We start from the raw sequence: 14,928 nt of genomic DNA on the forward strand, positions 1-14,928 counted from the left end.
TTTTGAGGGGAGAGGGAGGACAATTTCGGGCTGAACATCGTGCAGTTACCTACTTTTATCACCTTTCTTTTTTTTCAATATTGGCACAGGATTCTATTCTATTGAGTCCTGACTTTATAACATTTATAAAAAATTTACATCAGTAGGCCAGCAGCCTTCTCAACCAACTTGGATAGAAGTTATCTGTGAAAAATTTAGCCTCAGGTTTTATCATATCTGTTGCAGTTACTAAAGGATTGGAATGCCCTGCCCTGACCTGCAGTACAAATTCACTATCTACCTCTTGTACATCTCTACTAAATTTATTACCACCTCTTAAATTACAGGTTCATATTATTGCTAAGATTTCTTTAATTGCTTATGCTTTTTTATTAAGTTAACTCATTGGAGTTGGAAAAACAAGCAAATATTTTTGGCAGAGAAGAGCTTGGGCATCTCAAGTTTTTCTCAGTTATATCTGTTGGTTCTTCCTTTATAGTCAAGGAGGGGAAAAAACACTTTTAGGGGATGTTTCACCTGAACTGCTTTATACAGTTGCATTAGAATGACAGGAATAGTGCCCTGAAAAGTCCTATTTCTCTCAGTTGACTGTAAAGGAAGTGAAAGGTCACTAGCTGAGATGTAAATAACTATATTTTGAAGTCTAAAGTTACATAAAATGTATCCAAACCCTATATCCTTAAGCCACCACAGACACAACAGCATTATTAGTAAATGCTCAGAATTTTTTTCTTCCTCCCCCCCCCCTTCATTGTGGTATTGCTGGCCACATATTTTTCTTTGTTTTTCTCAGGCTTTCCCTATTGATTTCTTGGGCTGTCAGCTTCTCATTTATATATCACATTCAATGTCATGTTTTCCATATGTTTCACTGGGGAGCAGTGGGAGGCTGGTTCTAACAGCTATTTCCATTTGCCAGAGCAGGCTTTTAGGTAAAGTTTTCCTCTTTCTTGGTGAAGCACTATTTGCTTTTTAAGCATCTTTTCAGTTTCTGTTGTAGAACTCCAGTTTTTCATTTGCTTTTTCTATCTCCTTCTCCCCAGTCAACTTACAATTTTCATCAATATTGGGAAATTAGCCATTTTGCAACATCAGCTACTGTGCAGGGGATTCACTTTGCCTGTCTCAGACACCTATTTAGAATTTAGGAACTTACCTTTTGGTGGTGCCTTGCACTTTGTGCTGACTAACGAGGGGATCTGGATGGGAAGAAAGTTACCTTTTGGATAACTAACATGAGGTGATAAGAAACATCCTAGGGCTCTAAGATAGGTGGCACAACTTGCCTTCTAGCAGTGCCTATTTCGCTCTGTTGCTTGCAGATGTACTCCAGGGCAACTAGCTCTAAACTCATGGTAGCTGATTAAAATTACATGACATAATTCCCATCTATCACCTCCAGTTATCCCTCACTGACTCCAGGCCAGGAATTAATACAGCTCTATCCATCGTAGTGAGACCATAATTAAGTCGCCCTGTATTGAGAGCAGTAATACTTTCTGTGTTAAAGGATCACAAGGAATAATTTTAGTAACTCTAATAAGTTGTGTGACCTCCATGCTACATTTCTGAAATTGAATTCTCCCATGACAAGACAATTGCTCCCCCACAGTCTGCCTCTCACTGCAGACAAGTTATAAGAAATAATTCTGGTATGGTTTCATGGTCTATAAAGACTCTCCCTCCTTCCCACTCTGCTGTATTCTCTTCTTGTCTTTTGAGTTTCAGCACATTGAGAATTAGTTTCTGAATTATCAGGATATACAGACCAGCTAGCAGTGTCTTTGTAGTACTACCACTACATCATTCACTACTTTTACCTCTTCCCCTAAACAAATTTTATCTAAAGACCTTAGCATTCCAGTCATGTGAACCATCTCAGCAGTTGACAATAATACTGATATCAGTGAGAATTTCCAGGCTCTTCTTTGTAACCTAGACTTTTAAAATTAGTACCTACTGACCAGAAAAATGCTGACCAGTCCCTTGAAAATGAGTATGAATTTGGAAATGGAGGTAATAGATGTTAACAAGGGAATGTGAATGGGAGACAGACACAAGCTGCAATGAGTGGAAGTAAAAGAAATTGGTGGAGGGAGAACAGTAGTAAATAAGCCTGTGTTCATTTTATACTATAGAGTCCATAGTGGAAGTTGGGATTCCTAAGTTCGGAGACTCCTCCACAGTCAGCAGAGAATCTTGTCTTGCTCCAGCCACTGGGAATCACAGCCTACTCTTATTGTTAGTGTCAATTAACTCATGTGACAGAGATCAGTGCAAAAGATCTAAAGCACTCATCCTGTTGTTGACCCTATGAATATCACTAGACTCTCACCAGGTTACTTTTTACTAATTCATTCTTTGAACCAAGCTGTGAGATTTGTTTGATTTACATGTCGGTTTCCCATGGAATGCCTTTCTCTTCCTCATGGCACCTCCAGTGCTTCCTTACAGGGTGCAGTAGCAGCTTAAATTTTTTAAGGCAGTAAGTATGACAACTGGAGAGGTAGCACCTAGATCCTGTTGCAGCTCAACACTGCAGCTACTCCCTCACTGCATGCTCTAGATGCTCAGGTGTATTCAACCATCATGAGATCCATCATGAGACCTCCCATCCAAGAGGGACCTTAACAGGCTTGAGAGGTGGGTCTGTGCAAACCTCATGATGTTCAACAAGGTGCAAAGTCCTGCACCTGGGTTGGGGCAACCCCAAGGACAAACACAGGTGGGGTAGAAAATGGATCGAGAGCAGCCCTGAGGAGAAGGACTTGGGGTAGTGGTGGACAAGAAGCTCAACATGAGCCAGCAATGTGCACTTGCAGCCCACAAGGTCAACCATGTCTTGGACTGCATCAAGAGAATAGTGGGCACCAGGTCGAGGGAGGAGATTCTCCCCCTCTACTCTGCTCTCATGAGACCCCACTTGGAGTACTGTGTCCAGTTCTGGGGCCCCCATCATAAGAAGGACATGGACCTACTGGAGTGAGTCCAGAGGAGGGCCATGAGGATGATCCGAGGGCTGGAGCACCTCTCCTATGAGGACAGGCTAAGAGAGCTGGGGCTGTTCAGCCTGGAAAAGAGAAGGCTTAGGGGAGATCTTATAGTGGCCTTTCAATACCTGAAGGGGCTACAAGAAAGCTGGGGAGAGACTTTTTATAAAGGACAGGTAGTGATAGAATAAGGGGTAATCGCTTTAAACTAGAAGAGGGGAGGTTTAGATTAGATATTAGGAAGAAGTTTTTCACTGTGAGGGTGGTCAGACACTGGAACAGGTTGCCCAGAGAAGTTGTGAATAATCCCTCCCTGGAAGTGTTCAAGACCAGGCTGGATGAGGCTTTGAGTAACCTGGTCTAGTGGAAGGTGTCCCTGCTGATGGCAGGGGGATTGGAACTAGATGATCTTTAAGGTCCCTTCCAACCCAAACCATTCTATGATTCTATGATTTTGTTGTCTTCTGCACTTGAGAAGAAATGGCTTGAAAGTCCAAAGTGGAAGAGGGTTTTCTCATTGACATTCTATGTTATTCCGCAGGCTCTTTGATGGTGTGTGGTAGTTCCTACACCTCTAACACACTTGAGATCTGCTTTCACATGCAGAATTTAAATCTTGGTGAGTTACACATAATAGAGGAATTCTATGGCTGAACCTTGAATTCATACCAGGACTAAGGGTTCTCACAATAGCCTGTGGAGAAGAAAGTCAGCCGAGTGCAGTTGTTTTCATTTCCTGATCTGCTTCTGAGAGAAACTGTGTGCACAAAATATTTGATCTTCTAGGTAGGAAAAGAAAGTTTTCCAATAGATTGTTTGCATAACTGTACACAGCCCCTCACTGAATTGCTGGAAAATCTCATTTCTATAGCCATACTAATTTTAATGAACTTCTTTGTAATTATTCAATTATCCATCCTGCTGCTCAAGAAAGCCAGTATAACGATGATTTAACACAGCACTGCAGCTATTAACACTCAAAAAACAACAAAGAAACACCTCACTACTCAATGAGGGATCAAAGTATGAAATCAAACGTAACTCATTACAATCGTTGTAAGATCACTTCAGTTCTTACTGTAGCAATCACAATGTTTTGGTAGTTTTGACTCCTTTGGTGCTTGTGGATTATACCTAAAAAAGAAGCTACAGAACATGCTTATTCCACTTGCAGAAATATAGTAATTAAAAATTTCAAAGCCTTTTTGATTTTCTGTTGAAAAGTAGGAGCCGATAGATCAGTTCTTGATTTACTGCACTTTTTGTCTAGTCTAACTCCACTTACTTTCATGAGTCTGGAGTTGAAAAAGGGATCACATGTTGGCAGTTACACCTGCAGGTAGTTTAGTTGTCCTTTTTAAAACTTAATCTAACTCACTTTGCCTTCATGTTGCCCAGGTAGCTGCAGATGGCTAACTTTCAATTTAAACCACTTCTCAAGGTTTGGGGTTTTTCTCAGCACTTTCCCCCCCCACACACACACCTTGGTGTTGCATTGTATTATTAGCTTATGGCACAGGGTATTTTTACTACTTTTTAGGTTATTGGCACCAGAGACATTCTTAACCATGCTTATTAGACCTTTAAGAGTGCTAATTTTCTCATACAAAGAAGTGTTGGACTTTCATTAGTGTATTTCCCAAATGCTTTAATTTTCAGATACCGTTTAGTATAATTATGTTTGCTTTTAATACATAAGTGTGGGAAATAATGTACATTGGGAAACAAACAACACAAGAGCTGTCATAAAAGAGCAGCTGATAAGAGAAACAGCGATGCAACATTGTTTTTAGAAGCAATGGAACACAAGAAGAGCTGACATATTGTGATGCTAACAACTTTAATTAATGATGTATGGAAGGTCAAGTATAAATGAGAAAGAGATCTGTTAATAGAAAACATGTGCTAGTATACTAAAATTAGAAGTTTCGAAATGTGCAATACAAAAGCAGAGAATTCTGATTAAATGTTTGATTAGAAATACACTTGTTGAGGTTTTTTTCCTCTCCTGAATGGAAAATGAGGCATACTTATTAGACTTAACAAAAGGGAAATTTCCACTATTGAGTCCAAATTATCAGGGTGAAATACATGTCCACTTTACCTCTTCCTGATTCATATATGACAATTTTCTTGAGGGCCCAGTTCGGGTCATGTTTGTTTAACCTAACAGTTAGTTTGAATCAGCAACCAAGTGGGAGTACCTTTTCAGTGGAGATTTAGCGGTCATAAAAATGAATGGTCTGTTTCACGGCTGTTAGTTCTCTTACTTTTGCAGATGTGCCTAATGAACTCCAAGTGGGAATGATGTTCCTTAGTAGATACACTAGTGCAGTTCTTCAGTGCTGGAATTCCAAGTAATGTATCTGCAAAACATCTCCTTCCACAGCCTGCACTTGGATGTTGTGTTAGGTGATCAGCCCCCCCTCCAGCATGGCAAAAAGACTTTTAGTAGTGGAATGGACAGCAAGGCAGAAGATTATTAGCAGTGAAGCTTGCTGAATCTGTGTGGGATTCTTCTTGCCTAACCTTAGCCATACCAAGCATGTAAATGAGTAAGATAGATTATGTATATGAAAGAGAGATACCTTAAGGTGATTCATTCTCCACACATAAGTGTTTTGGTGAAATTAATTGCTCTAAGAAAACAGAATTGCCGTGCAGTGATGTCCTTCACTAGAGTTGTTCCATGTCTTGTCTAATATTTAGCCATTTAAGCGTTAGCTAATGTAAGCTTATCATCTAGGCTTCCTGGACTGAAAAGCACATCCAGTGTGCATACTAAAAATGATGCCTGTTAGAGGTAGCACGAGTCACCCTGTATATGTGACTCTTTATTTTTCCATGTGCTACAGAAGGAACCCACACCATTAGCTTCAGCTGGACTTCAGACTCTTGCAGCTAGAACACAGCACAGATGCAACTCACTTACTTTTAGCCATGTAAAATCTGGGTGTCTGGTTTAAATGAAGACACTATTTTCACTTAGCCTATCTTCGCCACTTATTTTAGGTAACTTCTCGTCACTTACTGTTGAAAATGCAACAGTAAACTTTTTCTTCCTGTGTATCTCTGGGATAGAGGTGATAACATTCAGAAAAGTCAAGGCAAAAGAGTTGCTTTTAAATTTCAAATCACCTTTTGTGTTGAGTTACTCCACTGATGGTTCTGCCAGCATTTCCCATTACGGTATCTCACATTGAGAAATATACAGCTCCATCAACAACGAAAGAGTAGAAGTTGGCCTCGTAGAGGGTAACACTTTTTCCAGGTGAGATAATTAAACAGATCCACATGGACAGTAGAATTGCTTCTTTTTAGGCACTGTCGGTTTGAGAAGATGTTTTATATCCCTTCTATTAAAAAAACATTTTGTTTGTTTTACTGCATTGTAAACGGCTGATCTGTAATGAGTGTAGGAGTTTAATTTTCCTTAATTTTACTGAAAAATGAAAAAAATCCTTAAAAACACAGAGAATTTAGCAACTCTGCTCAAAAGTGAAAGGCAGACAGAATCTCTGATATCGTACCTCCCCCAAAGCAGTATAATCACAGTCATTTACTGTCCCAGAGCATGTAAAATATGGCAGGCCCATTACAGAAGACAAAGCCACAATTGTTACCACAAAAATACTAAGATTTGTAGCCAGTAATCTCTGGAGAAGAAAATGTGAAAATTGAAGTTTTACATAATATAAAGATTGAAATCTGTTGCCATTCTTAAAACTGGAACATTTTGATGGAACAGCTCCCAGACCTTTCCACTGGTTCCAGCATGCTCTTGAATTCTCTTCCAGTTGCAACTGCAGTCTTTTATTCCTGCTTCTGGTTCTGAATCCCGCTTTTGCAATAAACTTCTGTCAAACTCATAACCCTTACTGAGTTCTGGTCCCTTGTTTATGAATCTCTGCTCTCATGGTAGTTTTCACCCAGTGTATTTTGTTGCACATGTGGTAGGCCATTCTGCTTTTCTTCTTTTATAATGATCACCAGGCTTTTTAAGAAAGCAACAAAAATGCATTAGAAATGATGGCACCCACATAACATCATTGCTACTTGACACTGTAAGAAGGACAAATCGCATCTTTTGGTCTGCAAAGATTCTGCCAAGTCCAAGCTGCCTCACAACGTTCTGCAGCAAAATTGGCTAGCACAGCTGAGGAAAAATTATTGTCTGCACTGAAGTGATTGCTGCTTTCACTTTTTTTGGTTATAATTCCCATATCTGTAGCTCTTTGACATGGTAAATCACTGTTAAGAGAGAAGTGCAAAGTGTCTGTCAGTGGATGGCCCAGCATCAAACCAGACCAATTAGCCATGTCCCCATCTGCTGCCTAGACTCATGCTTGCTCCCTGCCTGCTCCTGGAGCCAATAATTGAACTGGAAGATGTGGATTTCATGCACAGCAGCTGTATCCAATTTCTCTGATGCTACACATTGTCCGGACTTCTTATAGGACCTATAGAATGGAAGTAGGGTCAGTGCCTTTCTTACAGGAGCTAGGCCTCTTCTCTTAAAACTTAATGCTGTTCAAGAGATCACTAGAGACTAGTTTGGGTTCATTTAAGACAGAAGGTTAGAGTTGGTGCCCAAAAGAGAGCTCTTACCCTTTCACACCCATACTGGGACAGAAACTGCCCTGCCTGGTAGCAGGAATCAATGCGCTGAATATCCTCTTCATTAAGTTAAAATCTTACACTAATCTGAGACTGATGAAAAATGTAAAGGGAGACTAATGAAAGCCTGCTACAAAACTGATCCTGTATCTAGCAGGACACCAAATCTATAGAACTTCAGGTTTGCGATAGCAGGCATTAACTCCTGGGTAAACTAACTGAAGTGAGCATAAAATGGTTGCACACATTGACATGAAAACAGAGGCTGTTAGAATGGGTCTGCACACTAATCACAAAATGTATGCCACTTTTACTATCATAAGCTTCTTTGTGGTCCTCCATTACCTTCTTTGGAAAGTCCTGATTACACATGTGTCAATAGGGTTCTCAGCCTGTCTTCTGTGATGTTACTTTCCAGAAACCTCTCATTTTAAGGGCTGTGTGAAAGGCTTTCCACAGCAACTCCAGTGTTTCCAGTCCTTTCCAGCACAACTCCAAGTGGAGTTGTATTGCCTGAAATTCCTCAGTGTGTGGCTGCTGCCAAAACTCATATTCCTGAGGGCTGTATAAAAATATTAACTTGAAGTCTGGGGGTGGAGATGGGACTCTGCTGTGAGAGCTGCTGACTCTCTTTGCACTTCTGATTCAGGCATTGAGAAATCTACTTCTGTGTCAAGGTGCAGTTTCCATGATCTCTTGTACTTTTAAAGTCTAAAAGCACTCCATGAAGCACAGATAAACATGATCTTCATTGATAAGAGATGAAGCTGGAGCCCAAGAAGCTGTAACTTCCTTTGATGAAGGTTCCATTTGTAGCAATAAAAGCCCCGATAACCTGCATTTCCATCCCGTCCTGCTTATCTGCTCCTTACCAGGTGAAGACTATCATGACAAACACATATTTTACAAGTTGAACCGAAGGAGAACATCTTGCTATGGATTTGCATCTGGTGGGGTTGTCTGATGTCTAAGAGGAGCTTCCCCTCATGCTTTTCCCTAACTGTCACTCTGCTTTTTTTTTAAGCATTTGACAAAACTGTGTATTTTTGAGACTGTTTCCCCTTTGCCAGATGCTGTGATTGCACTAATCTCTTTTTCTTATTAAATTAGACTAAAATAGCTCTACAGTTGATTTTGCTTTTTCAAGCAAATTATTCAGATACATTAAAAACAATTAAAAAATATTCTACAGCAGTTCCTTTATTCAGTGAGTCCAGTTTGGCCCCATAAGAGGTGCCAAGATTTCTTAGTATAATAGGAGCAGAACATGACACTGTTCATGTAGCTTTCTGTGGCATAAGTCAGAGAGTAAATTATTGCTCCTGGTGTAAATCAGGAAAAATATTGAACTCTAAGAAAGAATTTGATCTGTAACTTCTCTATCCATCTGTATATTTCTTCTGTCATGGCTGTTTACATTTTCTTCTTTGTTTAACAGTAGAAACTGGAGTGAGTGGAAGGGAAAAAACAGCATGACTGGCTATTCTTCTTCTAACAGAAAATTAATTGGGAGGGACTGGAGAAATTCTCCTCTCCGAGGAGTCTCATCACTGATTTGTCCTATGGGATGGCTGCATCTGGTTCAGTTTAGCTGTATCTGTCTTCAATATCGACCCTTCATCCAGTTTCACATGTCTGCTGGATCGCTGCCTTTTCTCTCTTGCTTGCATCTTTCCATTTTTCTTTCTCCTACTACTCTTATTTCATTTTAGGCTTGTTTGCTTTACAGAAACCCCTGTAAATCATTCCAAGATCTGTTGTCAGGAAGTATGCTAGCTACAGTCATGTTGGCTTGATTTCTTTGGTGTTTTAATGCTACTTGCAGTAGCTGTACTGTACAATCATACCCTGACACTGATCAAAAGCAGAAGAAAGCCAGTAGATGGCACCATTTATTATATTATAGAAGATTCATAACCAAAGCCTGGAGGGTTTTTCCCCCTTAAACCTGGCTGTCAGTAAAACATAAATCAACCCTCCATTTTTAGAGATGTTACTTACAAGCTTAGTAGAGACCTCACTTTATATCCTTTCCCAGGGCTTCCTGGGAAGGATTCTGCGGCGATGCCTTAAATGGAAAAAACATTTTAGAAACAATAATGGAACTAGAGGTCAATAGGATACAGCCCAGGGGAGCTTTCTTCTGTTTTGCTCTTAGAACATACCCTGTTGCTTCTTTGCTGTCCTCATGCTATTAAATAACAGATTTGCTTTGAGGCATATCTCCAAACCCAATAACTTCAGAAAAGATTCAGGCAATGGTCAATTACAAACATGGTTTAGCTCCTCTGTAATAATGAATAGTACTATTTTCTTACACATATAGCAGCTGTTATCTAGGGCTCTCGGAGTGCTTCAGAACACTAATGAAGTATGCCTTGCAACCCTCTGTCAGATAGGGAATATTAATTCCCCAGGAGTCCCGTCGACCTCGGTGCGTCTTTGTGTGGTTCTGTGTGTCTGAGAAAGAGATACTTATGTGAGTAAAGACTACAGAACCAGGAGTAAGCAATGTGATGTATTTTATGCCATGACAAGCATTTATTTTTCCCAAAATTAAAAAGAAGGAAAAAAAAAAAGGAAAAAGAAAAAGAAAATAAAAGAAAGTAGTTTTGCCTTCCAGGAGTTAGCCTCTGCAGCATTTTTGGTAGGGGATCATACAGCTTGCTTGTAGGTTAGCTGCAAGTTTCCATTTGGTAGTGCATGCACTGTGTGTACTTCATTTACTATTAAAGGTTAAAAGCGGTTGCTCTTTCTAATCTCCTGCTGCACAGCCAATGTAATTTTAATCCTGTGTACTGTAGAAAAGGAAAGAAATGCAATGCTGAAACATTTAACAGGATATATTTTTCCATCTTTATTTTAAGTTATGAAAACTGGCTGCAAAAAGCTAGTAAGTGTTTCCAGTCAATGATAGTTTCCTGGCATCAAAAGCTTTAGAAAATGAAACGAAATATCCAGTGGGAAAAAAAAAAAAAACCCAAAACAAAACTAAAAACAACCACCAAGAGGAGAAGACAAAGAAAAAGAGAACAACTTGGATTTTCTATATTTATCTCTGTGTTATATGCATCCGCTTCACTGGGCTATCAATTTTAATTGGACTGTAACCTACTGTAGTTGGGTCCACACTGGTTCAATTAAAAAATCCTGTTGTTACCTTTTATCCATATTGCCCATAAATAGGGTGTTGTAGGAGTAATAATGTTAACCCCAGTGTCCTGGCAAAGTGCCAGCTCAGGTAATTATATTCTGCTTATGTAAATATCAATCACTAATGAACACATTAGTCTTTATTTTCCATTCCCCACCATCATGTTATATAGCACTACTGTGTATTGATAAAGAGTCACCCAGATGTGGCTGCATTTCAATGATTGCTGAACTAAGTAGGAAAAAATCAGGATCTCTCCTCCCAACAAAATTCTAGACTATTTACAACATCAAAGTGCGACACTCGGGGTGAGAGTTGCTTGAATTAAGGATTATTTGATAAAAATATGCAGCTGTTTTGGATGGATTGTATAGATAGTTAATGGTTTGTGGAAACTTTGCATGGTGATGTGGTTATGGCAAAGAATAGTGGAAGGATTTTCTAGTCTGCCTCAGGAAGATCTTCACAAGCAAGGTAGGTCAGATGGAGATTTTGACTTAAAGAATGGTATAGCTTGGGAGAAATAATCCTTTAACAGCCTATCCAATAGGTCTGCACAAGGACTACTAATCACCTACAGCAAAAAGAACAGGGGCAGCTGCTGGAAAAAAATGGTGGCAGTGCCCTCAGAAAAGAGTGGCTGGAAATAGTAATTTTATACATAATTTTCTACATAGCTATCATCATGGCTGGTTTAAAAAACAAACACACACACAAAAAGAAAAAAAATAGGACTAGTCGACTGGAATGGGTTCTTACAAAGGTTTACTTTTGACTGTTTTGAAAATTGCCTATGGTGCTGATGGAAAAACAGACATTGTTCTACAAAATAATCAGTAGCAGTTTAACTCAGCATTTATTAACATGAGAAATGTACCCCCCCAAAAAAAGGGGGGGAGGCAATAATATCTGGATAGCCCATGTAACAGTTAAGAACAAGGATTACGCTTGCTTTGGGTGACTACTAAATAAAAATAAAACTTGTATTACAAAATGAGCAGAATAGCAATGATTTACAATGGGCATTCAGGAAATCAGCAGCAAAGAGACAGCAGAAAGGTCAAAACACCAATCTTCTCGTTCAAATGATGTCTCAAGCCAGGAAGGTGCATGTGCACTGAAATGGCAGAGAGATATCTAATTCTCACAGACTTTTGATGATGATTTGGCATCTATCTGTCACTCATGTCTTGGGGACATCTCTGGTTTACAAATATTTCTAGCTTTTGCTTCATTAAGGTGGAAACTGAAAATGCATTTTAGAATTTGTCAATCTGCTATTTGGCTTGTATTACCCATACCACCTCTCTTATCTGTGTTCACTGAGTGTATGTACAGTTGCCTTGTAAATTGTCTTCATGCTTTCTCCTTGGGGATTATAAAGACCTCGTTTAGCAGACTTCCTCATCTAAGTAACGGTGGTAATTTTGATGACCCTGTTTGAGTTAACTGAGGTTTCAGTAGAACCAACTGCATGGCAGAGAATCACTTAGGTGGCCAAGGATGCAAAGTTTGGTCCAAATCTTCCACTTTTGATACACTGTGGTTTTAAATTCTCCCAAATTTTATTTTTCAGGTCTAGGGGTGAACACAGTTGTTTTCATTTTCTGATGGCCACTGGAAGATGAAAGCCGAGCTGCAGGGCTGCTGACAGTTCTCAGGTCTGACAGCATTAGTGTATGTATCCAGTCATACAGTAACGATGCAATTCGTTAGCGTAAGGTACACTGGGAGCTGTCAGGTCTGTAGCAATCCAATTAAGTTACATGGTTTCTAAAGCTAGATGATTTCAGGAAGCTTAAAACAGAGTTAACACTGTGCTGGCTCAATGGCTCTGTCAATTACCTGGTTGGATGTGCTTGTAGCTCTGGCTGCTGAAGCATATGGATTTTTTTTCTTTTTTTTTTTTTCTAGAGCAAGACAGGGAGAACATATTTAGGAGTTAATTATTATCTAGTTTTATTGTTATTTATCTAATAAGAATATTTATATATATTTGAAAGAGATTGTCATACCACTTGGGGAAAAAAATCCCAACAGAATAAAGGTATCGTATAATGCATTTTCAGGCTTTTTGCTGAAACTGAAATATTAAAGTTCCTTTATAGTAGCTGAAGTGGTATTAATTTGTGTGGAGGTCACTGTTTGACCTTTGCTGTGGGAAGCCTACCCAGTTCATGTCAAAATCTTTTCCTTCTAACCTTTAGCTTCAGATATCTGCCTGCATTTCTGCTTGTGGTCTTCCCATTATCTTTGTACCTGAAATGTGTGAGACAGGAGAGAAAGAGAGAAAGAGAGAAAGAGAGAAAGAGAGAAAGAGAGAAAGAGAGAAAGAGAGAAAGAGAGAAAGAGAGAAAGAAAGCAGCTCTATGACATAGCTATCCTTTTTTACAATTTCTTTCTTTGTGGCAAGTTAATAAAAAAATCCCCTGTGTGAAATCCCCTCTGAGCTCAGCCCTCCATCCTTCCCAGGTGTCCAAGGACTTGCAGTCAGGTAGCTCTATTATACTATTGCTGCAGGTGCTTCACTCTTTGTTTAGTAATTCGTACAAGAAGCTGCCTTATATACTTTGGGGGAAATACAGGCAAGATTACGTTACTTCTCAGAACTCTGCTTCTTTTTAATCAGATGGTTTGTCCACCCACCCAAAATAGTCTAGCACCCCCTTGGCAAAAAGCCTGAGAGAAGAGAAGGGTCACTCAGTGTATGCTATCAGCAGCTGGCCGCCTTCATCTCATCTCATCATTAGAGTCAATGTCCAGTCCTCCACAAATACTCTGCTGCCAATTCCAAGAAGCAAAATCACGTCTGTGACAAAATTGATGATAAAATTAATATTGATTTCACTAGGACCAGGATTTCAGCCCAGACACACAGATCTAAGAAATTAATAGCTTGATCTCCTCTGCCACTTCAGAGGAGGAAGCAGGAGAGGTGGCTGCATCTTACAGGAGTGAAGACAATGCAGCTTGTCAGGTGCTATGTTTCGGAAAAAAGTGAATTGCAAGAATGAAGGAAAATTTATAAAACAAAGCCAAAGAGGGAGGAACAGTGTGGCTGCACATCTGCTTTAGAGATCCCCAAGCCCAGCCAGCTCTGTGAAGGTTCCTCAGAATTTCCACTATCAGAGTTGATAGGACTATTTAATTTTTATACCATGTAATGGAGTACACATTTTACTTTTGTATGCCACATGGGACTCTGATGGCAAATGAAATGTTTGTCTCGAGGGCTGAGTTAGAATGAGCATTCCCATCAGCTCGTGTCTTGCAGAAAAGGTCCTACTGAGTTCAGTGGTTAGCCAAGTCTGGCCTTTTGTGAAGAGTACACCAATAGCATTGCTGATATTGGTAGTTGTTTTTTGCAATGGCTTTTAAAGAATTGAATCATAGATTGCTTCTTGCTGAATTGCTTCATCCACCTTTTTGACATCAAGATATTTATCAACATATATTGATATCTTTCTTTCTAGCATTCTTTTTACAGGCCAGCAAAATGACCTATGAGGACACACATGCATGTTTTCTAGTACAGAAATGACACTCAGTACAAATTCAAGTGTTCTGCTGTTAACTTGAGCACACCCTTGTTTGTAGAAAGCAAAGACTGAAAAATAAATAGAAATAAGTGGCCCATCTACAGTCACTGGCAAAACTCCTGAGAAAAAGCCAGGAAGAGGAAAGGGAACCAGGAGAATTTTTAAACACACAATTTCCTCTTTTATCATGTTTCTAATCCCATTTTCTTTGCTTCTTTTTGTCTTGCTTTGTTATTGTTTGTCTCCAGCACGTATGTTCTTGAGGCTTTATAATGCTTCATCTTAAGGGGGAACCTGAAGAGTGTATTTTGCCTGCTAATGAATAACCTGAATTTTCTTCATCACCAAAGCCAATCAGAGGCGGGAGATTATAGTCAACAGAGGACTGAGATTTGCATGTTAACAGTGCAGTTATTGAAGAATAGCCGTCTCGTATTTAGACAAAACTGTGCCCTCTGATTCACCAATACCAGCTGCCAGCCAATGCAGATGAGGTATTCAAAGGTCAGAATTTTTTTTTAATTATTATTTTTATTTGAGAGTGAACAGTACAGTGCTAATATAAATAAAGACAGAGAAGCCCGTGTGCAGGAAGCCGGGTAAGCGGAGCGAACCTATTTGGCTTTGG

Source organism: Antrostomus carolinensis, unplaced genomic scaffold (genome assembly GCF_000700745.2).
Source record: "Antrostomus carolinensis isolate BGI_N321 unplaced genomic scaffold, ASM70074v2 scaffold271, whole genome shotgun sequence".
Taxonomy (NCBI): Eukaryota; Metazoa; Chordata; class Aves; order Caprimulgiformes; family Caprimulgidae; genus Antrostomus; species Antrostomus carolinensis.